The following is a 23,573-nucleotide window of genomic DNA, read 5'->3' as shown; positions in this document are numbered from 1 at the left end:
GTGAAAGTGATGCAAGAGTGATTCCCAGACTTTTGTGTCGGAAGTCATTCACTATACTGAAATTCATCAAACTTGAAAGTAAACAAGACTGGGGAAAAGAAGTTAGCTCAATTTTGAGGTTCCTTACACTACCAAGATGGCAAAGATCTACTAGACAGTTTATCTGAGGGAGTAGAGCTCAGGGTGAATTCTAGGTGCAGATAAACACTTATGAGCTGTAGCTTATACATAGCAGCACCAGAATACGGCAGTGGAGGAGACACTAAGTTCACAAATCATGACACATCAGCACTAAATGAATGGACAAAAGACATCTACAGAGAAGAGTGACAAAGATTACCAAAAAAGGAGAACAAGAAGAGAACAATATTTCAGAAGCCAAAGGAGAAACTACTTTTAAGAGAGAAGTGCACATTATGTCTACCACCATAGAGAAACCCAACAGGTTGAAGATGAAAAAGAATTCATTTGAGTGGGCAGTGAGGTCATCAGGCAGCCTTGTTGAAGAGTGAGGGGTAGACATTTAATTTTAGTAGGACAAGAGTGAGAGGGACTGGAACAGGAAGGGAGGTAAGTGTATAATATTCTTTTGAGTAGCTTGGCTGTGAAGTGAAGAACATAGATGTTGTAATTTTTGGAGAAAAAGATTTTTTTTTTCCCCATGGGAGGCTGTAAGATCTATAAATTAAGGGGAAGAATCCGGGTGAAGAAGATGAAAAGCTTGAAACATAGGTAGGAAAAAGAGAGATACCAAACGAATGAGAATGGCCAAGAACAAAAACAACAAAAAACATGTAGATTCTCTGTGAGCAGGAGATATGTCTCTTCCTTGACACTTCAAGGGGGAAAAAAATTAGGCTAAACGCACTCACTAATTGCTCTATCTGTACAAAGGTGAGGAAATCTGCAATGAATAACCTCTAACATTTTAATGAAGTAGGAGGCAAAGTTGCTTGCTGAGATAGAAAGAGCTACAACAGACAGTCTGCAAGGAGAGAACTTTGGAGAAATCACTGTGGGGAGTGGAAGAGTCCACCAGGGACACATGAGAAAAAATTAGAGTTGTGCTGAGAACCCACATAGTGGACCAGACCATGAATCATTTTTCTCAACAGGATTCCATAGTCCAAGTAAGGAGTGGACAAGAAGGAGTGAAGGATGACTTAGTGGGTCATCTACAACATCAGAATGACAACAGAGCTACAAAATGAAGGGTGCTGGGAGAAAAGAAAAAGCCTAATGTTGGACCATGGACTCTAGTATACTTATGGAACTAGATGAAACTATGAATGGAATGATGGACTCAGAGAAGAGGCAGGGTTCAAAATGTTGGAGAGTACGAAGCTAAGACCCTAAGAGAGAGGAGAAATAGTGTTCATAACTGGTGTACTTATTATTTTATATTTATATGACACTGTGATCTAAATGTTGTTTAATATTAATTTGTTGAATCTATAGGACAACCCAATGAACCACTGTTATGGTTATAGCCCCTAATTTATAAATGCAAAGATCTGAGTCACGAGAAATTTACTTGCCTAAGACCAAAGAGATCCTAAATGGAAGAGCTTGAATTTGAACTTAGGCAATTTGGTTATAGAAGTTGAACTGGCAATACTTCATGCTGCCTCTCCTTGATGCTTTAGATTTCAGAGTTGCTTTAGGCCAACAGCTGTCAATCTTGACTGCACCTTAGATTTAGCAAGTCAAAACTCAGAATTTCTGGGATGGGATCTAGGGATCAACGTATTATAAAACTCCCCGGGTGAGTACTACATGCAGGCAAGGGTGAGAACCACTAATCCTAGACCTAAATAAAGAAGCAGTACAAGTTAATAGGATGATATTAATGAACAAATCAAAGTGAAAGAAACCAGAGTCAAAAACCCAACCAAGAAAATGCCACTACCTGGGTGGGATCTAGTAGAATTCAGAACCTTAAAGGACAATTAGATGGCATACCAATTAAGAATGGGGAGAAAGGCAAACATCAAGAGGATAATCTCTAGAAAATAGTGACAAAAATTAATGCCCAACTTCTAACCCCTCCCCCTGAGTATAGGAGAAGCATTTATTCTTGGGTTCAGCGCTACATGAAACAACAATGTGATTACCACAAGCCAGAGTACAGATCTCTTCAGTTTGGTACCAGGGCAAGATAGGGCTGTCTGCTACTTCCACTTGTGCAACCTAAAATGAAGTCTGTCAACCAAAAAACTCACACAGCTACTTAGAAAGCAAATACCCTCAGAAGAAACAAGCCTAAATAATTATGTAAGAAACCCATTCCAGCTGATGTAACTCTTATGTATATTGATAACCCACTACAGATGACCAAAGCATGTTTCATTTCAGTTAAGATTGTAATATTCATATACCACAAAAGAAAAGCAAAAGCACTGCCAGTTAAATTGTGATGTAGTATTAATTGTAAGATGCATCCTGATTTCAAAGATATAAAAATCTGAAAAAAAAAAAAAAGGAATGAGCATCTAAGAATTGATTATATTCAGAATTAAGGAAAACTAGTAGCACACAAAAAAGGAAGAATCACAATAACAAAACCACTGACCTCAAAATGAAGAGGAATAATTCAGAATTGGAAAATATTTTATTTAGTATGCTCAGAGAGATTTAAGGAGATATTGATCCCATAAAATAGAAATAGGCTACTATAGCAAAAAAAAAAAAAATCTGAGTGTGAGTAAGAATTTTTGGAAATTTAGAACGTGATCAACAATTTTTTTAAAAAGAGCAATAAAAGGGCTATAATAAACACTTGAAGAAATTTCCCAGAATGTAAAGCAACATATACAAGGATAGAAAATTTAATAGAAAAGTTGAAAACTAGAAAATACTTGTAGGATACCCAACACATAATCTAATGCATGTTCTCCAAAGAAGAAAGAGAGGAAATGGAAGGGAGGAATAAATTTTAAAATAATAGAATACATTGTTTAGAACTGAAGCAGGATCCAAATCTTCAGATTCAGGGCTGCTAGAATGACAAGCAGGGTAAAAGAAAATTTAAACTTCAAAAATAGAGGGAAAAAATTTCTAAAAGGTTTCAAGAGAAAAAGGGTGTGTGTGTGTTGTTAACAAAAGAGTAATGAGCAGATTGTCACCAGACCTCTAATCGAATCAGTATCACTAGATACCAAAGGCAATGCAATAAATGCCTTTTCTTTTCTCTCTCTCTCTCTCTCTCTCTCTCTCTCTCTTTCTCAGGCACACGCACACATGCGCGCGCGCACACACACACACACACACACATCACATAAACATAGAATATTATACTCAGAGTATCAGAAAAGCATGAGGGCAAAGTCACAATATTTTAGGCATACAATTACCCCTTATCTTTTATCCACTACTTCTGAAAGATATTTCTTTTGGAAGTACTACAGCAAACTGAAAGAGAATCCAAAAAAGAGCAATACATAGGTTTCTAGAACCAAGGTGTTAAACCAAAGGTATGAGAGGTAAAAATCCCAGCGTGACTACTGAGAATAAGGCTGAAAGTAACTGAGCCAAATAAGAATAGATAATTAAAGAATCCTGAAAAAAATATGTTTCCAGGAAGAAAATGAATTTTCTATAATAAATAGTATAATTAGGACATTTAGGGATAGAGTAAGATTATGATTCTTTTAGCAACAATGAAATACTTAAAAAGTTAGAAGTTTGAGGAAAAAAATGAAATTATGGTATATACTTGAAGCAAACCAAAACGAGTCATAATTTTGAGTAACTGTTGGAGAATACTAAGAGTTTTTTGCTAGAGGTATATTCTTCTACAAGAGGTTCTAGTTTTTGACTCAAAGAGAATAATACCCTCTCCACAGGTATATTCACACTTACTTCATCTTAAGTGAATAATATTTACAAAATTTATTGAATTTCAATTCTTAGAATCAACTCCAGAAACAAAACACAGAAATACAATGGGTACTGATTTTTTTTACTTTACATGGTGAAGAGTCAAGAAATAACATCTACAGGGGCACCTGGGTGGCTCAGTGGGTTAAGCCTCTGCCTTCAGCTCAGGTCATGATCCCAGGGTTCTGGGATTGAGCCCCGAATTGGGCTCTCTGCTCAGCTTCGAGCCTGCTTCCCCCTCTCTCTCTCTGCCTGCCTCTTCACCTACTTGTGATCTCTCTCTCTGTCAAATAAATAAAATCTTAAAAAAAAAAATCTGTTTAAAAAAAAAAGAAATAGTATATACATATAAAGGTAGAGATAGATGGATAGAAAGCTATAGTATGTGTGTATATAAATTTTTAAATCTAATGTTTGAAGTTATAAAGGTAAGTGATAGAAGAGTTAAAAAAATTAAAATGAGCATAAAAAGAGAAGAGTATAAATGGGCTAAACTTTATCTTTTATATCTTTTACAAAGAGATAACTGTGTAGAGTTGTTAAGAAAAAAAACAGTAGAGACAGTATATTATTTAGATTAAAGGAGCCCACTAGTAGGAGATCTAAAAATTAAAAAAAAGCCCCCAATAGACTACTTGTTGGAAATAAGACTGTGGAAGGGGGAAAGAGAGTTTATTTTTATTTCATACCTATAGATGATGCTTAGGTTTTTATTACCATTGCTTTCATGATAAAAAAAAAATTAATAGTCAAGATAATAGTAAACATAAATGGCTACAGAAGTGAAAATTTGTACCTGGCATTTCCCAGTTTCCCATAGCTATAAGGTGAATCCTGATAACTGATGTGCAGATAATCCGTAGTCATATAACCAGTAGGTTCCACATCTTCTGTATTGTACAATGGCTTATTTTGTTACCCACTACCACCCAAACAGGCAAAATTGATTTTTCCTTATTCTCTGATCCGCTAGTGGGGGTGCTAATGAGCAGCAAAATGACCAAAAGGAAATCTACTATTGGAAGGAAAAGAAGGGTGTGGTGCACAAACGATGAATTTTGGAACACTGAAAAAGAAAAAATAAATAAAGAAGAACCTTTGAAAGATCTTACTGATCCTCTGACTTGAAAATAAGTTCCTGACTTGGGAGCTGTTTCAGGCATGCCTGCCTACCGCAATTCAGAGCCTCTTTACCCAACTGGAAGGACGGATCCCTCTTGAACCTGGTAGCAATTTAATACGGCCTATAGCATCATGAAGCTGACTTGGAGGTCAGAGTTAGGGTAGATCTACTGTAAAACTCCACTAACTCCCATAAAACCCTAATAGCCCAGTCTGGAGCAAAGCACGGAAAGTGAGCTCCGGGATGCACTAAATCACAGGTGGGGCTCAAAAGGACTTTCATGACTGAGGATTAAGTGAGATTAGCAAATAAAGTCATACCATGCTTTCAGTGGCGTCTTGGGTAAATTCTGATGCAGAACCTTGTATTGAACAAGTACCAAATGCCTCTCACATTGTATCTGACTGTTTAGTGATCAACTGAGTGGAATGTTATGGGAAGGAACAAGGAGCCCTACTGGCTAATATGAGAGTACAGACAGGGAAGGCTTACCTTCCCATCTGCTGCCTCTGGCACTCATTAGTCACACTGGCATTCAGGAGACGGCAGACAGGTGCGAGAAATGGTTGGAGATGGAAGCTACAGAAAAGAAAGAAAAGGAAGGTATTTTTCTTAGACAATTTTAACATGTGCTATTGATGACTACTCTACCAAACAAACATATATTTGTGTTCCCTAAGTACCTACTCCATCCCTGAACCTGATGAGGCAAGTGTATGGAAATTTTAGAATAACTGTCTTATCCCTGCTCTTAGCCATTAATAACTTGGAATTGAAGCCTAATCTCAGGATAACCTACCATGAGATCAAGAACACCTGTTAATGATTATAGAATGGTTATTCACATCTGGCTTAATTTTCTATTACCTGATTTAAAAAAAAAAAAAAGGATATACCACACCGAATCATTACCAGATGCCTAAAAATCTTACTACACACTAGAATAGCGAAGTTTTCCTATAGGAAATACTGGAGTTTGTACAATTTAAGACCACAGGGAAAGGGACATGCTAGTGTACTTCTAATAGAGGAGTAGTGAGTAAGAGCATTGCATTTGACTTCTGCCGAATCTCAGTATGCCACTTGCTTTGTGATGGCTACCTCTTCAGGTCTGAATTTTCTTGTCCCATTTTATATTTAAAGGGCTAGACTAGACTACTTTTAACATTCTTTACATATCTAAGATTACATAACAGTATGTAAATTTTGAAGGATAACTTTTTACATTTCTTAATACAGAGAGCTGAAATGTTGGAAGGGTAAGGTTAAAGTGCAATCACAATGGAGTTATTTATTGAATGAACTGGAGAGGACATGGTTGTGATGAGAGTCTTAACTTGCAAAACCCAGAAGACAGACTTAGTAACTGAATAATGCATAACTGTAACTTATTTGATTCAATTATAGTTTCACCCCTCAGATTCCTTTGCACTAAAGTAAAATAATCATGTCATGCCCTTTACAATAGAACATGTCACGCTGCTGGAGACAACACAAGATAGTGATATCCAAAGAGGTACAAAAGGGGGAAAGACCTTGAGCCCCAGTGTCAAAATCTTTGAAGGAGAAAGTAACACAGGGCAGAAAGTAGTGGTGACAGGAACTTACCCCAAGAATCAGAGAACTTTCTTTTTGTTGGGATGAATGGGAAAAGGAAAGGAGAGAAGAGGGGCTGTTTTATTGTAATTAATTATAAAAAGAAAGCAAAAAGATGGGAAGATTTTGAGCTCAAAATTCTTAACCAAGGGAAGAACCAGCATCTCCATGGCCTCCCATGCCCCACCCCCAACCAACACCATTATCATTTCATAGCCTCATTGGCAATTATTTGCTACAATGTGGCACTCTGAAAGCTTAGATTCAACCTATAATCTACACAAAGTAAAAAATTTCAACTGAAATCTCTTTTGCCCACTTCTTGTCCTACATTAGTCTCATTTTCCTAGCTCTTCTTGTTACATGAACCAAAAAAGATCTGCATTGGAGAGTCTAACATCACCCTTAATAATGCCTAGATGCTGATTTAACATAATATGTATTTTATCTCAAGGAATGCCCTATATGAGATGTTCCTAAAACATCCAAATCAAGAGAAAATTGAGCCGAATTATCAAAATGGATGTTCTGCAAGTTTCAAAGAATGTATATGGAACTCTCCTTCATATAATAACTATCTACAGGATACATTAGGTGGCCTCCTCTGAAAAGAATAGATTACTTAATGAATTATTTTGGCAGTTGGTAATAAACTGTCTTCAGCCATCCATCTCTTCAACTGATTTAAATCTTTTTAGTTAAATCTCATCATGTTTATACTTCACTTCCCACATCAAGGCTCATGGAAAAGCAAAGACCACTTATGTTTATTTGTATTGCATAAAGAGCCCTGCACCTAGGGGTAATAGCTTAATCACCGCCTAAGTACTTGGATTCGCTGACCTACTCATTATTTAACAACTCAGAAATTCTGATTTGATTACTCTGGTTATTTATTTATTTTTTTACTCTGGTTATTTTTTAATTTGATTTGTTCATTTGCTATTATGTCTAAATATCAACCTCATAAAACTGCTTCAATGAACAGGTGAGAATCATTTGTAATAAATGTTTTCTTTTTGCATGTCCACAGACAATAGCAAAGGCACTGAAAATACTTTTTCTATGATATTGTTTACCAAAATGTTTAGCAAACATTTTTGTAGACATTGTTATTATAAATCTAAATCCATGTATTCAAATTAATAGGTTATTAATGTAACACCAGAATTAGCTATTTGGACTAAAATAAGGATAATTTATTTTTTTATTTAAAAAAATATTTTTTAAGATTTCATTTATTTATTTGACAGAGAGAGCGATCACAAGTAGGCAGAGAGGCAGGCAGAGAGAGGGAAGCAGGCTCCCTGCTGAGCAGAGAGCCCGATGTGGGGCTCGATCCCCGGACCCTGAGATCATGACCTGAGCCAAAAGCAGAGGCTTAACCCACTGAGCCACCCAGGCACCCCTAAAATACGGATAATTTATTTAATCCCATGCCCAGAGTGTCATAACACAAATGACAAACAAGGTTATTTCCTGAACTTTTGAGGTAGACCAATACTTTTCCAGCAGTTTTTCAGAGCAGTGGGACCTTTTGAAAATAAAATATATAAAGATAACTTCAAAAAAGGGGCACCTGGGTGGCTCAGTTGGTTGAAAGTCTAGCTCTTGGTTTCAGCTCAGGTCATGATCTCAGGGTTATGGGATTGAGTCCTGCAACTGGTGGCATGTTCACAAGGAGGCTGCTTGAGATTCTCTTTCTCCCTCATTCCCTCTGCCCCTCCCCCTGCTCACTCTCTTTCCAATAAATATTCTTTAAAGTAATAACTTCAAATAAAGTTGATAAATTTGTTTTTGACATGAAATTGTCTCATGATATCAAATTTGCAAGAATAACTTATACATTCCACTAAGGAGAACAAGGCTTTCTATGAACACAAAAAATTAAGTTGGTAACTACAAAATCTTCACCTCAACAATATATTTTATTTTGATACTTGATGGTAGAAAGAAATCTGACTCACAAGGCTAAGAAATAACAAAGAACTATAGTTTTTTTTTTTTTTTAAGATTGCTTCTTCATCATGATATTTCTCAATTAAATCCATCCAGAAACCTAAAAACAGACGAATAAAAGCATTTTAATTCAAAAGTATAAACACTAAAATTATCCAAACAATAGGATTGTCCTAAAATGATTTCAGTGATCATCTACTCTTAAGAATCATACTATTGTAACAATTTTAAAAACCATTTGCTCTAATGTATGGCATATATTGATGATATAATTCTGCAATTAGCCCATCAGTGAATCAGGCCCAATCAGACATAATTGAATTGGATAGCCCAAATTGGTAATGGTTGAATCAAAAATTACTCTCTCAGAGGCAGTGGAAATCACCTGAATTTCATTGAACAAAAGTCATTTACTGCTAAGGAGAAGACAGTCCTCTTTTGCGTCTGAAAGGTAGGCATAATAAGGAAGCAGAAGCAAGAACAGGCACATGATATGGTCTGTCTCACCCGTTTCAAAGGATTTTTACATCATCCTCTCTTCTTTTGCCAGGAATATAACAGATGTAAATGGTTACGCTGCCCTCCCAAATGCAGACAAGGATTTCTCAACAAGTAGAAATTTTATTAAAAACTTAAAAGTTATACTATGTTTGTAACTTGTAAGTTATAATTTATATACCATAAACATTACTTATAATTATTGTAAATTATAATTTATAATATAATTATTAATATAATAAAACAAATGTATAATTAATTTATAATACTTTATAGATTATACATATAAATATAATATTATTATAAATATATATAGAACTTACAATTTGTAATGCAATGCAAATTCTGAAGTTTTGGCAGGAGAATTAATAAGTAGAATAATTTATTATATTCCCATTATTAACTATTTAAAGGTTATGACATTATACAAATTTTTCAGTTTTAAAAAAAATCCCACATAGTTGTGCTATGTGAAATTACAATGGTTGCTTTCTGTGTTTTCTAACGAATTTACATAATTTACTGCTACTAAATGACAGGTTTTCTAAGACACATATGCTTTTTAAAATTCACTTATTTCTTACCATAACTTACGTCTCACTTCATGAGCTAAAAAGTCATTAGTTCCAACACCCATCATGATAAAAATTCTCAGTAAACTAGGAATAGAGAGAAACCTCGGCTTGATGAAGAATATCAACAAAAAGTCAACAGCTTAATGGTGAGAAACTTGAAGCTCTTCCACAAAGATCAGGAACAAGGCAAGGATGTATCTTCTCAACACTACTTTTTAGCATTGGTAGTAGATATCCTAGCTAATGCAATAAGAACATAATGCAAAAAGAACATAAAAGGAAATAAAAGTTATACAGATTGGGAAGGAAGAAATAAAACCATCTTTGTTCACAGATGACACGACTGTCCATTTGGAAAATCTGAAAGAATCAGTAAAAACTCCTGGAACTAAAAGCAATTCTAGCAAGGTTGTAGGATACAAGGTTAATATACAAAAGCCAACTGCTTTCCTAATACAGCAATGAATGAGTGGAATTTTAAATAAAAAAAAAAAACAAATACCACTCACATTAGCGTCCTCCAAAAATGCAATACTTAGGTACAAATCTAACAAAACATGTTTAAGGCCTAGATGAAGAAAATGACAAAACTCTAATGAGCAAAATACAAAAATAAATACATGGAGAGATATTTCATGTTTGGATAGGAACACTCAATATTTTCACCATGTCAGGTTTTTCCAACTTGAGCTATAGATTTAATGCAATCCCAGTAAAAAGCTCAACAAATTATCTTGGAGAGATCAACAAAATGAAGCAGATGACCCAGAAGAGCCAACATAATATGGAAGGAGAACAAAGTTAGAGGACTGACACAATTTGACTTTAAGTCTTCCTAAAAGGCTATAGCAATCAAAACAGCATGATACTGGTAGAAGAATAGACAAACAGATGATTAAACAGAATAGAGAGCCCAGAAACAGACCCACATAAATAGAGTCAACTGATGTTTGACAAAGGAGCAAAGGCAATACAGCGAAGAAAGATAGTCAGTTCAACAAAGGGTGCTGCAACAACTGGACATCCCAGGCAAAAACAAACAAACAAAAAACAAACAAAAAATAAAAACAAAAAAAACCAAACACAAATCTTATATCCTTCATAAAAATTAACTCAAAATGGATCACAGACCTAGATGTAAAATATAATACTATAAAGCTACTAGAAGGTAACATAGGAGGAAATCTAAATAACTTTAGATTTGGCGATAATTTTTTGGATATGACATCAAAGGCATGGTCCATGAAAGAAATACTTGATAAACTAAAATTAAAATTTAATAAAATTTCTGCTCTGCAAAGTACACTGTCAAGAGAATGAGAAGACAAACAACAGATGGGGAGAAAACATTTGTAAAAGACCTGATACAGGTCTGTTATCTAAAATATACAAAAATCTTTTTTTTTGTTGTTAATTACTTTTATTAACATATAATGTATGATTTGCCCCAGGGTTACAGGTCTGTGAATCGCCAGGCTTACATACTTCACAGCACGCACCATATCACATACCCTCCCCCATGTCCATAACCCAACCACCCTCTCCATACCCCCACTACCCCCAGCAACACTCAGTTTGTTTTGTGAGATTAAGAGTCTCTTATGGTTTGTCTCTCTCCTGATCCCATCTTGTTTCTTTTTTCCTTCCCTAACCTCCCAACCCCCCCACTCTGCCTCTCAAATTCCTCATATCAGAGAGATCATATGATAATTGTCTATGATTGACTTATTTCGCTAAGCATAATACCCTCTAGTTCCATCCACATCATTGCAAATGGCAAGATTTCATTTCTTTTGATGGCTGCATAGTATCCCCTTGTATTTATATACCACCTCTTTTTTATCCATTCATCTGTTGATGGACATCTAGGTTCTTTCCATAGTTTGGCTATTGTGGACATTGCTGCTATAAACACTTGGGTGCACGTGCCCTTTCAGATTACTACATTTGTATCTTTAAGGTAAATACCCAGTAGTGCAATTGCTGGGTTGTAGGGTAGCTCTATTTTCAACTTTTTTAGGAACCTCCATGCTGTCTTCCAGACTGGCTGCACCAGCTTGCATACCCACCAACAGTATAGGAGGTTTCCCCTTCCTCTGCATACTCTCCAACCTCTGTTGTTTCCCAACTTGTTAATTTTAGCCATTCTGACTGGTGTGAGGTGGTTTTGATTTGTATTTCTCTGATGCCGAGTGATGTGGAGCACTTTTTCACGTGTCTGTTGGCCTTTTCGATGTCTTCTTTGCTGAAATGTCTGTTCATGTCCTCGGCCCATTTCTTGATTGGATTATTTGTTCTTTGGGTGTTGAGTTTGATAAGTTCTTTTGGATACTAGCCCTTTATCTGATATGTCATTTGCAAATATCTTCTCCCATTCTGCCAGTTGTCTTTTGGTTTTGTTGACTTTCCTTTGCTGTGCAAAAGCTTTTTATCTTGAATTCCCAATAGTTCATTTTCACCCTTGCTTCCCTTGCCTTTGGCAATGTTTCTAGGAAGAAGTTGCTGTGGCTGAGGTGGAAGAGGTTGCTACCTGTGTTCTCCTCAAGAATTTTGATAGAGTCCTGTCTCACATTGAGGTCTTTCATCCATTTTGAGTCTATTTTTGTGTGTGGTATAAGGAAATGGTCCAGTTTCATTTTTCTGCATGTGACTGTCCAATTTTTCCAACACCACTTGTTGAAGAGACAGTCTTTTTTCCATTGGACATTCTTCCTTGCTTTGTCGAAGATTAGTTGACCATAGAGTTGAAGGTCTATTTCTGGGTTCTCTATTCTGTTCCTTTGATCTATGCATCTGTTTTTGTGCCAGTACCATAAAGTCTTGATGGTTACAGCTTTGTAATAGAGCTTGAATTCTGAAATTGTGATTCCACCAACTTTGGCTTTCTTTTTCAACATTCCTCTGGCTATTTGGGATCTTTTCTGGTTCCATATAAATTTTAGGATTATTTGTTCCATTTATTTGAAAAAAAATTGATGGTATTTTGATAGGGATTGCATTAAATATGTAGATTGTTTTAGGTAGCATAGACATTTTCACAATATTTGTTCTTCCAATACATGAGCATGGAACGTTTTTCCATTTCTTATACAAAGAATTCTTAAAACTCAACAATAAGAAAATTTGATTAAAAAATGGGCAAAGACCTTAACAGACACCTCAGCAAAGAGGATATACAGATGGCACACAGCATATGAAAACGTGCCCCACATCATATGGAAATGATCATATAATGATCATTTCCCTTACCTCAGGGAAAAATGAATTAAAACAATGAGATACTACTATACGCCCATCAGAATGGCCAAAATCTGGAATACTGACAACACCAAAGGTTGGCAAGGATGTTGAGTAACAGAAACCCTCATTCATTGCTGGTAGAAATGCAAGTGATATAGCCACTTTAGAAGACAGTTTGGTGGTTACTTACAAAACTAAATATACTCTTTCCATATGATGCAGCAATCATGCTCTTTGATATGTACCTGAAGTAGTTGAGAACTCTGTCCATGCAAATCTCATACACATGGATGTTCATGAGAGTTCCATGCACAATTGCCAAAACTTGGAAGCAACTGACATGTCCCTTCCATAGGTGAATGCATTAATAAACTGTGGAGCATCTAGACAGTAGAATAAATGAGCTCTCAAGCCATGAAAAGACATGAGGGAGACTTAAATGTATATTAATAAGTGAAAGAAGCTGATCCTAAAAAGTTACATAGTGTATGAGTTCGACTATATGACATTCTGTAAAAATCAACACTACAGAGAGAGTAAAAAGAGTGGTGTTTGCCAGGAGGAAGGGAAGAGGAATGGGCAGAGTAGAGAGGACTTTTACTGCAGTGAATTTACTCTGTATGATACTATAATGGTGGATATATATCATTATAAAATTGTCCAAACCCACAGAATGAACAACACCAAGAGTGAAACAATGTAAACTATGGACTTAAGTGATAATGATATATGAATTCAGGTTCATCAATTGTAACAAATGTACCACTCTGGTCAAGAATGTTGATAATGGGGAAGGTTTTGCATTGCATGTGGAGTGTCAGGGAGTAACTGGGAAATTTTTGCATACTTGTTCAATACTTCTGTGAACCTAAAACTTCTCTAAAAATAGATTTTTAAAAAATTCTTATCTCCTTAAAAAAAGAGGTCATTAGCTGTGGCTCCTGGCTCTTCTGTGGTAGAAGTGTGTGTGTGTGTGTGTGTGTGTGTGTGTGTGTGTGTGTGTGATTTGTTTTATAGAAAAGTGTCACTTCATTGGCACCCTTGTAATAGCCCTTGGTATTATCTGGCTGTGTTAGTTCAGGGCTGACTCCACTCATCAGATGTTTTGTGGATTTCTCACACATCCCCTTCTACATGCTGGGGTCTCCCACCTGAAGCTCTCTTTACAGTATAAATGCATCTTTCTGAGCTGATTACTTTATCCCTCCATTAGCCCTAGGTTGGTTGGCTGGTGTCTCCTAACTCTGCCCGGCAATGCCCATAAGCAGCATCTAAGACAACCCCAAGGAAGTTCCTCTGAAGAGTTCACACCAAGCCTACTGAAATATTCCCACATCTTTAGCCCACACACTCTGGGCATGAAGACTGTCCCAGAGATCACTACCACTCTTTGCTTTCTATGAGAGTAAGCAGATCTAGACATGGGCTCAAGCATGAGTCAGACACAAGCTTCCAGTTCCTTAAACTGAAGGAAAGTTACTTTTAAGCTCTTTGATCCCATTGAAGTCCCTCACACCTGCAAAGTAGGAGGAACCTGCCCCACCCTCCCAAGGCAGGCATTCACCTTGGGCAAGGTGAACACAGTGAATTCATATGATTTGAATGTCTCTCTAGGGAAAACTTTTCTCAAATTCTCAACTTCCTTTCTCTAGGCCACTAGGTCTCCTTTAAAGCTGAAAGTATGTGGTCAGGTAAGGGTCATAAAACCAGTATTTTCAAGCCTCCTTTGCAAATTTTGGGGAGAGGGTGCATCATTTCACTTTGGACTATGAATTCAGAATTTGCCACCTTTCTTTCAGCTCTGAACTTTCTAGGCACTCAGTATTAACCGTGAGTTTGAAAGAGATTCCTTTTAACATCTTGCTATCTATAAAGGTCTTTTCTATAATAAGTCCCAAATTTACAAGTAATATATAAAGTTCCCATACTCATGTGTGTGTAGTCATCAGCCACATGAGTGCCTCCTAAACTAGAGTGGAGCAAGCACCAGATGTACCTGAGCCTTGCTTGGGCTTTCAATTGTCTCTGTAGACAAGTGCTGCAGAGATGTGCGGCTGTGCATTTTTCTGCAAAACACTAGCATGAAACTAGACTTTTCCAAATCTACGACATGTCACACAAAGCTCAAATTTATGCATGGTAATGATAGCAAAAGCATTATTCATGTCATTGAACAAAACCCAGCTCCTCTGACAATATAAGTTATAGGCATGGTCTCTATTGTATTAACATATATAGCATGTTTGAGTGTGTAGAGTATCATTTACTGTAAGATTGCTGCTCTGAGAACTAAAATGCATTTAAAGAACAAAATTTTAAATCAAACAGTTGTATAACAAGGTACAGAGGAGAGAAGATAGTGGCTTTCAATTACTTTAAACATTATTTAAAAATCTGCTAAGCTCTTTGGCACATTTTTATTATCAGCATAATTTACTAATATAGGTATGATAAAGTCCTTACAATCTTTAGAAGTTGAGGTCTGTAATGTGTGAGTAAATCGATAACCAGTAAATAAATACAGAGTGGAAATTCCATTTTTGGATTTGTGATTTGCTTATTTGAAAATGTCCTTGTATTCACAATTGTCTCTAAGTCCCATGAAATGCAGAAATATTTACAAGTACTCAAAATGGTAGCCAGATGAATAAAACTGAGCCAATCTAAAGAGTTTCATTAAAGGGAGAAGAGTAGGAGTGGGGATAAGACAGAACCTCAGGAAAAGCCTTCCTTCCAAACATCCCTCCTCAACCTAGACCATCAATTAGTATTTCAGATTTAGAAAGAAATCCAGGAATTATTAAATTCCATTAAAAATAATTTTATGTGAATGCTTTTGAGTATCTACATAAGTGAAAAAAAAATGCATTCTGAATCTGGGTATTAGTTGTAATGAACTCTGAGAGGGAGGGGTCATGTGGAGCTTTGGGCATTCACAGAGGATGGAAGGGGACCTGGGTGGGGGATCCCAGTGGGGACCCAGTAAAAGCTGAAAGTTATACAAGGGTTTGGGGAAAATGGAGAAGAATCCACAAAAACAAGCAAAGAGATGCACAAAAATTTCTCTTTTGAAAAAAATGTAAGACTTGACTTACAGATTCGAGGTTCCCGATGACCCCCAGATACCAGGACTAGAGAAGAAGATGGAGGCTTCAGTCTCTCCTTTTCCCATCTCTTCAAGTGCCTACTGTCTGTCCTTCCAAAGCTCAGTCTTCCTCCACTCAGGGAGAGGGAAGGGGAAGTGCTGATATTCATGGGCATCTGCCAGTGGTTAGACAACCTCCTCCTCTTTATCTCTCTCTCTCCTCAGCAACTGCTCTCACTTGTTACTTTGGCATATTATTATATTCCCAGCCTTCACTATTCACTATTTGTTGAAAGAATTCCACCAAAGGACTACTCCTATATCTTTTCCTTTCCAAGATGTTATACCTCTACCCACTGGATCAGAGTGAGATCACTAAACAATTTATTCTAAATGACTAACCAATGGACACATGTTGTTATAATCCTTCAGAAAACTTAACAGCTATCTATCAGCTCCACTCAGGAGTTCACTTTCAAGACTTTACTCTGCTGGGGGGTAAAGACCAAGCTTTACCAAGATTTGCAGTTATGATGAGACTAAAAATGTGATGGATTCTTGGAGATTGTGGAGGGCTAGTATACCTATTGTGACATTAGCTTCCTTGAAGGCTGATTATAGCTTCCCTGCCCCTGCTAACACATACATATAAATCACAACTTTTTTTCAAGCTTTTATCTATTCAGTCATACAAGTAGCCTTGATAGTAAATTAACATGGTGATTTTGCAGGAGTATAAAAGAAATCAAGTATGAAGTCATCTTGGTAAGTCTACAGATAGATGTGCAAATGTGTGTCTGGGTATGTGTGTGGTGGTAGTGATGGGGGTAGTGTTATATATGTTGGTTGCTTTTCTAACTTACTTTCTTTTCTTTTTTTTTCTTTTTTTCTTTTCCATTTACCTTAGAAACACTAAGGGAATAGAAGAAAGTAAATTCGACTCCCAGGAAAAAAAGTAACCCCAAAATACAATTGAAGCAAATGCAAATTTGATAGGCCGAACAGATTTTTCCAGGTTTAATGATTTTCAAAGGCCATATAAAAGGCTGATCTGGCATTTTTGTCTTGCAAACCCCTTGAGAACCCTTCCTCCAGAATTCAAACAGATAATGCAGGATAAGCTCACTGAAAGAAAGAGGCTCAATTTCAGATTTTCCACCTTAAAAAATTGGAAATGTCAGGAGGTGTATTATTTGTCGCCCAAGTATATTATACATTGCTGAAGAGCTTAGGCAAAAATAGGAAGCTAGTGAGAGGGTTGTGAGGTGAGAAGGAAGGGCCTGACTTGTTTTGATCACCTATGGTATATCATTACTGCACTGGTATTTTGCCTGCATGGTATCTTCAATCCTAGAAATACTAGGCTGATAGACAGTGTGAATGATTCCACAAGCTGTGTATTAACAATAACAATCTAGGTGCAACATTAGCCATGAAAGCCTTTATGATTCTAACATTTAACATCCAGGGCAGATACTATGTGGCTAATTAACAACCAAGGTCATTCTGACATTGAGTGGGCTACTACCTTCTCCTAGCTCACTGGGATTATCCTAGATCATATATGCTCTCTTACACCATGCATTAAATCTTTGCAAGAACACATAATTTCCACTTTTGGAACTTCTACATTTATTTTAGTTCGACATAGTAATAATGCTTCTCTCCAATGTAACCAGTCTTAAGCCTACTTCAATTTCACTCTTACACTTTCTACTATTTGGATGGAATTTCTACCATCTTCTTGTTATGTGATATTAGATAACAGATTAGGAATTTAATAACATTGAGATTAAAGTTGGCTGGAATGGCAGAATTTGTCTTAAGACACTGAACATAGTGGAGCATTCTTGGAGGGATGAAAAAAATGGCTGCTGACTCCTATGGAAGCTGAATATAGCAAAAAAGTGTACACATACATGCAGATGGATTAAAAGAAAGAAAAGACTTTAGCCTGAAAAATTAGGGTTCTTTAGACAGTACAAAAGCATGACACAATGCGGCATTTCAGTTGAGTTGTAGAGCTATGTGAGAAGTTAAACTTGATGAGATAGATGGAAAAAAAATTTGAAGAATTAAAGAGAGGCAAGACTTCTCTTTCGTTTCTTACTGCCAATGTGGCCCTTTATTTTTTCTTGTCAGTTCATGCTAAAAATTTTTGAAGAGTGAAAAATGAAGGGACACTTTGTGGCACAGTTGGTTAAGTAGCCGGCTCTTGATGTCAGCTCAGGTGATCTCAGTTTCCTGGGATCAGGCCCTACCCTCAGTGGGGAGTCTGCTTGAGGATTCTCTCACCCTCTGCCATTCCCCCATGTTCCCTCTCTCTATATCAGATAAATAAATCTTTAAAAAAAATTCTTTTTAAAGTGGAAATGAAAATGAGATTTGGAGATGCAGCTAAGACTAATCATAGCACCAGGTGCTAAAAGCACTAGTAATCAGAGAAAAAGATTTATACATTGAAAAGGGGGAATAAAGTCCAACATTGCAAAGTCCAAAGTCAAAGTGGGGATTGCAGAGGAGAAATGCAATAATCCTGAAGGTATTAATTTGGTGCCTACATCAGGAGTTTTTTTGTTTGGTATTATTTTGCCTTTTATTTTAATTTTTGCTTAGAGTTTTGAGAAGATGGTCATAGTGGTCGGAGAACTCAAAAAACATCCTCTTGGAATGATGGAATGATCCAAAGGAGTAAAGAGGGATCCGGGAGGAATCAGTCATTGAAAGCATGACCCTGAAACCCTGGCATTCCTTCTCCAGGAGCTGATAAATGGCCAGCTCTTACCCGGGCACTTCCAGAGACTGTCACATGGTTATAGTTATTAGAAAAATCCTCCGCAAACTGAGTTACAATTTTTCTTCTTCTTACTTCCCACTATTAATCTTCATTCTGTCTTCTGGACCTATACAGAATAATCACAATCCTTTTTTTTTTTTTTTTCAGGAGAACAACCCAAACAAACTTGGAGAGAGAAGTCAGGGCAAAATAGCCAAGTGATGGGACCATTCGTGATGAGAAAGTAATTTCTCAGGTAGATCTAACTTTGAAAGGGAGAACTGAGAAAGATGCTGGAATGGAGAGAGGAAGCTGAAAGCTCGTTTTCCAAATGAAGGGAAATTACAATAAAACACAAAAACAAAGTGGTACACTTATAAATAGAACTTGGAAGAAGGGGATCTACTGATAGCATGAAGGATTTAGAAGAAAGAAAAATATACTTATAATCCAATTGGAGAGACAGGAAATATGTAATAAGCATAATGAATATATTACATTGAAGCTAAAATCAAGCTATGATATATCCCTGCCATTAAATCATGATTTTTATGGTAAGTATTCTAATTTTAAGTTTTGGAGTATTAGATGATATCATGAACTGAATTCATGTTCATTCTGTAGGAGAAAACATAGGAGGAGAAATTAAGCAGCATTATGAGCAGCTCCAGGAGAAGGATAAACCAATGTGGTAGACAGACTGGCCCCCACAGTCTCTGCCTCACGGTATTCATGCCTTTTCTTATCCTCTGTCCTTGAGCATAGGTAGACTTGCTTCCACAGCAAAGGTAATAGGGTGTACACAGTTACATTACATGAGATTGCTTTATCTGCCTTGCAAAAAGACTCCCTTCTCCTTTCTAGCTTTGAAGAAACAGGCTGCCATTTGGTGAACTGTGTTGTTAGAGGTCTGCAGAGCTGAAATGTGAGGATGGCCTTCAGCTGACAACCAGGAACAGACTTGATGCTCAGAGTGCAGAAGCCCACAAGCAACTGAACTCTGCCTGCAGATACATGAGCAAGGGAGCAGATCCTTCCCCAGATGAAATCACAGCCCAGCTCACACCTCAAGTGCTGCCTTGCAGAGGAGTCAACTGAGTCATGTTTGGATTCCTAACCCATGGAATCTACAAGATAGTAACTATATGTTGTTTTTATCTGCTACACTTGTTAGAGTATTGTCCAATAGCAACGAATAAATAATGTCACAGTTCAATGTGCTTCAGGTGAAGGAGCCACGGGAAGAACAACTGGCAACCGGACTATGACATTCTCAAACAGTCAGCTCTACGCTGGACTAGACTGCTCTAGACTTCCACAGGAGCTTGCAGTTGGGTCTTTTACTATTGATACCAAGAATCTGATTAATAAATACATGTCTTTATGTTTATTCAGCGCACTGAATTTACTTACTACAAAAGTTCCCTCTGAGAGTAGGGAGCATGACTGGACAACGCTGGATACTTCTTCAACAGAGAAGTACTCCTGCACACAAAGGAGTCAAACCCTGACCAGAGGGTGAGTCTTATTTCTAAGAATGGAAGGGAGAAGAGGAGAAAAGAAGACAAGGAAATAAATTAGAAGGTATAAGTTATATAACACTGAAAATTTTAGAACAGTTTAATAGTGAAAATTTCTTAAAGATTAAACATGTTCATTGACAATACATGTGATGAAAATTCATGTGGGTGAAAATACTGCAAACCGTTAAGGAGCTAGTTACTTTTGAGTTAGCATTATTTCCTAGAATTTGCCACAGTAGATATTATTCAGGTTCCTGATTTCTGATTTCTTCTTTTTTTTCCTCTCTGTAGTTTTCTTGTCTTTGGATTATTTTACTGGACTTGAGTCTGGGACTATTTATATTAATAGATGATTATTATCCCCTTGTTCAGTAGGACAGGCAATACTCTTACTCCCCTAATTAATAATGAGATGCATCTCTGCCTCCAGGAGGCACTGCATTTTCACACACACAAAACAGTATTCAAGATCTCTCTTACTTATCAGCTCTCTCTTACTAAGTTTTGAAATCCAGCTGGTTGGGAAGGTTCCTGCTCTTTTTATCAAGCCTCAAAGTACTGGAAAAGAAGTGGGCAGCAAAAAGAATATCCTTTCTTCAGTTACGGAGATTAGAAACAACTTGCCTCGTACTTGGTTATCTTATAAGCTTCAGGGTAGAGAAAAATAAGTCCAAAAGAAGTTGAGTCCCCATGACCACGGAAATCATAAAGAACCAGGACACAAAAGGAAGAATGCTTTTTTACTAAAGGCAATAATTTCAAGAAGTCCAAATAAAGGATAGCAAACAATCTTTAGTGTTAATCCCATCTTTTCCTAACCTACAGAAATCATTACTGAAGCAAAATACCACTAGCTGAAGGAAAACAATTATTAAGTGTTCTCATGTGAGAGTTTAATGTTTGCTTACATAATGATCTATACTGATGATACCTGCATAGGGATCTGTATTCCTATTTACAGGAGAGACAACTCGGCTTTTATTTGTAAATTCTAAGGACATCCCATGTTTACACCTAAACATCAGATTAGTCTTTCGATAGTTTCATTTCTGAATCTCAACCCAATTTTAATAAAATAAGGTTTATTTCTTCTATCGTGACCCCAGCCTCCTTTATATGCATTTTCTAGGAATGTGGTCCCTACTTGCTTCATCTCACCTCTTTTCCAGCCAAGGTCCCATGTTACATGGTTTTCTGGGAAGGCGGTTTTTCCTGTTAGCTCTCTGAGGACATTTTGGGACCCAGAATCCTTACACTGGATGCATACTGAGTCCCCCAACAGCTGTTTTTTCCTAATGACTTCTGCCCTGCCTGTACCTCCTATTTAATATCAACTGGGAGGCCACTAACCATCTGTCCCTAATATTCTCCCTGGTTGAGCTCTCCCTCGATTGTCCATCTAGGAAATCATCAAGCTTCTGGGGTGTAGGGACATTCACAAATCACAAGTTATTCTGAGAACAGAAACAACAACAACAACAACAACAACAAAAAACAATTTATTTTGCACCACTGTCTAAAACACATTAATCCCAAATATTCCCAGTTTGACCAGAGAAATTCTTTTATGTAAAAAATGTCCCATAGAACTTAAACCATTGTCCATTAGGAATAAGGATATAGCAGAAAAATCAATGACTTTGGAATGAGAACTGGATTTAAGTCTTGGCTTTGTCACTTACTGTGGGATCTTGATCTAACCTTACTGTCCCCCTCTGAGCCTCAGTTTCATCATGGAGCTAATGATAAAAGCTTCCACTACCTTTATCTGAAATATGAAAACAAAATTATAAAAATTGCTCCATAGACTACTAAATTCTGTGTGCAGGACATTATAAATAATATAATATAAATTAAATAATGTAATTCTATTCTACATAGAATTGGTATTTCTAAAACATGCATAACATGATGCAACAGTGCAAGTAATTCTTTCCAGTCTTTTAAGCAGTTTTATTGAGATATAACTTATATATTATAAACTTCATCCATTAAAGTGTAAAACTCAATGGTTTTAGTATATTCAGTGTTGTGTGATAATCCAATTTTAGAACACTTCATCACTCCAAAAAGAAACTTGTAACATACCTATTAGCACTCATTCCTCCACCTCACTCTTCCCTCCAGCCAGAGGCAACTACTAATCTCCTTTTTGCCCCCAGATTTACTATTGTAGGATGTTTCATACAATATGTGGTTTTTTGAGACTGGCAACTTTCACTTGGAATAACTGTTTTTGAGGTTTATCCATGTTGTAGCATATATCAGTATATGGTAATTTTATTTCTAATTTTTTAAAAAGATTTTATCTATTTATTTGACAGAGAATCACAAGTAGGCAGAGAAGCAGGCAGAGAGAGAGGGGGAAGCAGGCTCCCTGCTGAGCAGAGAGCCTGATGTGGGGCTCGATCCCAGGACTCTGAGATCATGACCTGAGCTGAAGGCAGTGGCCTAACCCACTGAGCCACCCAGGCGCCCCCCCCACCACCAACCTTTTAAAATTAGGAAGTTTTTTAGTAGTATGAACAACAGCACAAAGGGATAGACACTGAACATCCTCACGTCTTCACTATTACAAGAAAACCACGTATTCACTCAATAAACACCTGACAAACATCTCCAATATGTCAAGCCCATTGGTAGCCATGCAATTTTCATGAAGGCATAGAACTGGGGCCATAATATATGTAAATATTCCAAACATCTCATTCTTGTACCAATAATATATACTCCAGGATTTATGTTCATGATACCTGCAAGTCTATATTTTAAACAAGTCTTCAAATGGATACAAATATTATGCCTGATTCATTGGGCAAAACTTTTCTAAAATCTGAGCAAGAGAAAGTGATAGACTCTGTGTAGCCATAGTCAATGAGTCACTGTATCTCATAGTAGCTCCAGTGAATAGACAGAGTGGGAAAATGTCATCATAAACTGTGTTATCTGTTCAACTAGTTTTTATAAAGGCATGCGGAATGAGTAAGAATAAATACATTGCAAGTTACAAAACATGTGAAATCCTATAAAAGATAAAGATGTAAAATATCTGAGTAGATTCCTGGTCCTGAGTAGATTCATTTTCTGTTAAAACAAAAAACAGTAAAATCTTAACTGATTCAAAACGTTTGGAGGAAGGAGAATGTAACTTGCGGCTTATCATACATGAAAGAAACTATGTTTTAATTGCTCCAGAAAAGCTCAACTTTGAGCTAGCTGCAGGAAATAAATTTGAATAAATTTATAAATAAATAAATTTATATATAAATATATATTTTATATATATTTATAAATATAAATAAATTTATAAATAAATAAA

The 23,573-nt window shown here is 36.6% G+C and overlaps 1 long non-coding RNA gene across 2 annotated transcripts in view; it reads right to left on the bottom strand.

Moving 5' to 3' along the window:
• Window positions 1–5,499: 5,499 nt before the first annotated feature.
• Window positions 5,500–23,573, bottom strand: part of LOC116864579 — a 310,765-nt gene continuing 292,691 nt past the window's right edge. For both annotated transcript variants that reach the window (XR_004382045.1, XR_004382046.1), the window contains exon 3: window positions 5,500–5,581. This is a non-coding gene — a long non-coding RNA (uncharacterized LOC116864579). The remainder of the gene's footprint in view (window positions 5,582–23,573) is intronic.

Source organism: Lontra canadensis, unplaced genomic scaffold, assembly GCF_010015895.1.
Source record: "Lontra canadensis isolate GAN:19392208 unplaced genomic scaffold, GSC_riverotter_1.0 scaffold6, whole genome shotgun sequence".
Lineage (NCBI taxonomy): Eukaryota > Metazoa > Chordata > Mammalia > Carnivora > Mustelidae > Lontra > Lontra canadensis.
Note: the sequence above shows the minus strand (reverse complement) of the source record. Positions and strands in the feature narration are given on the sequence as shown.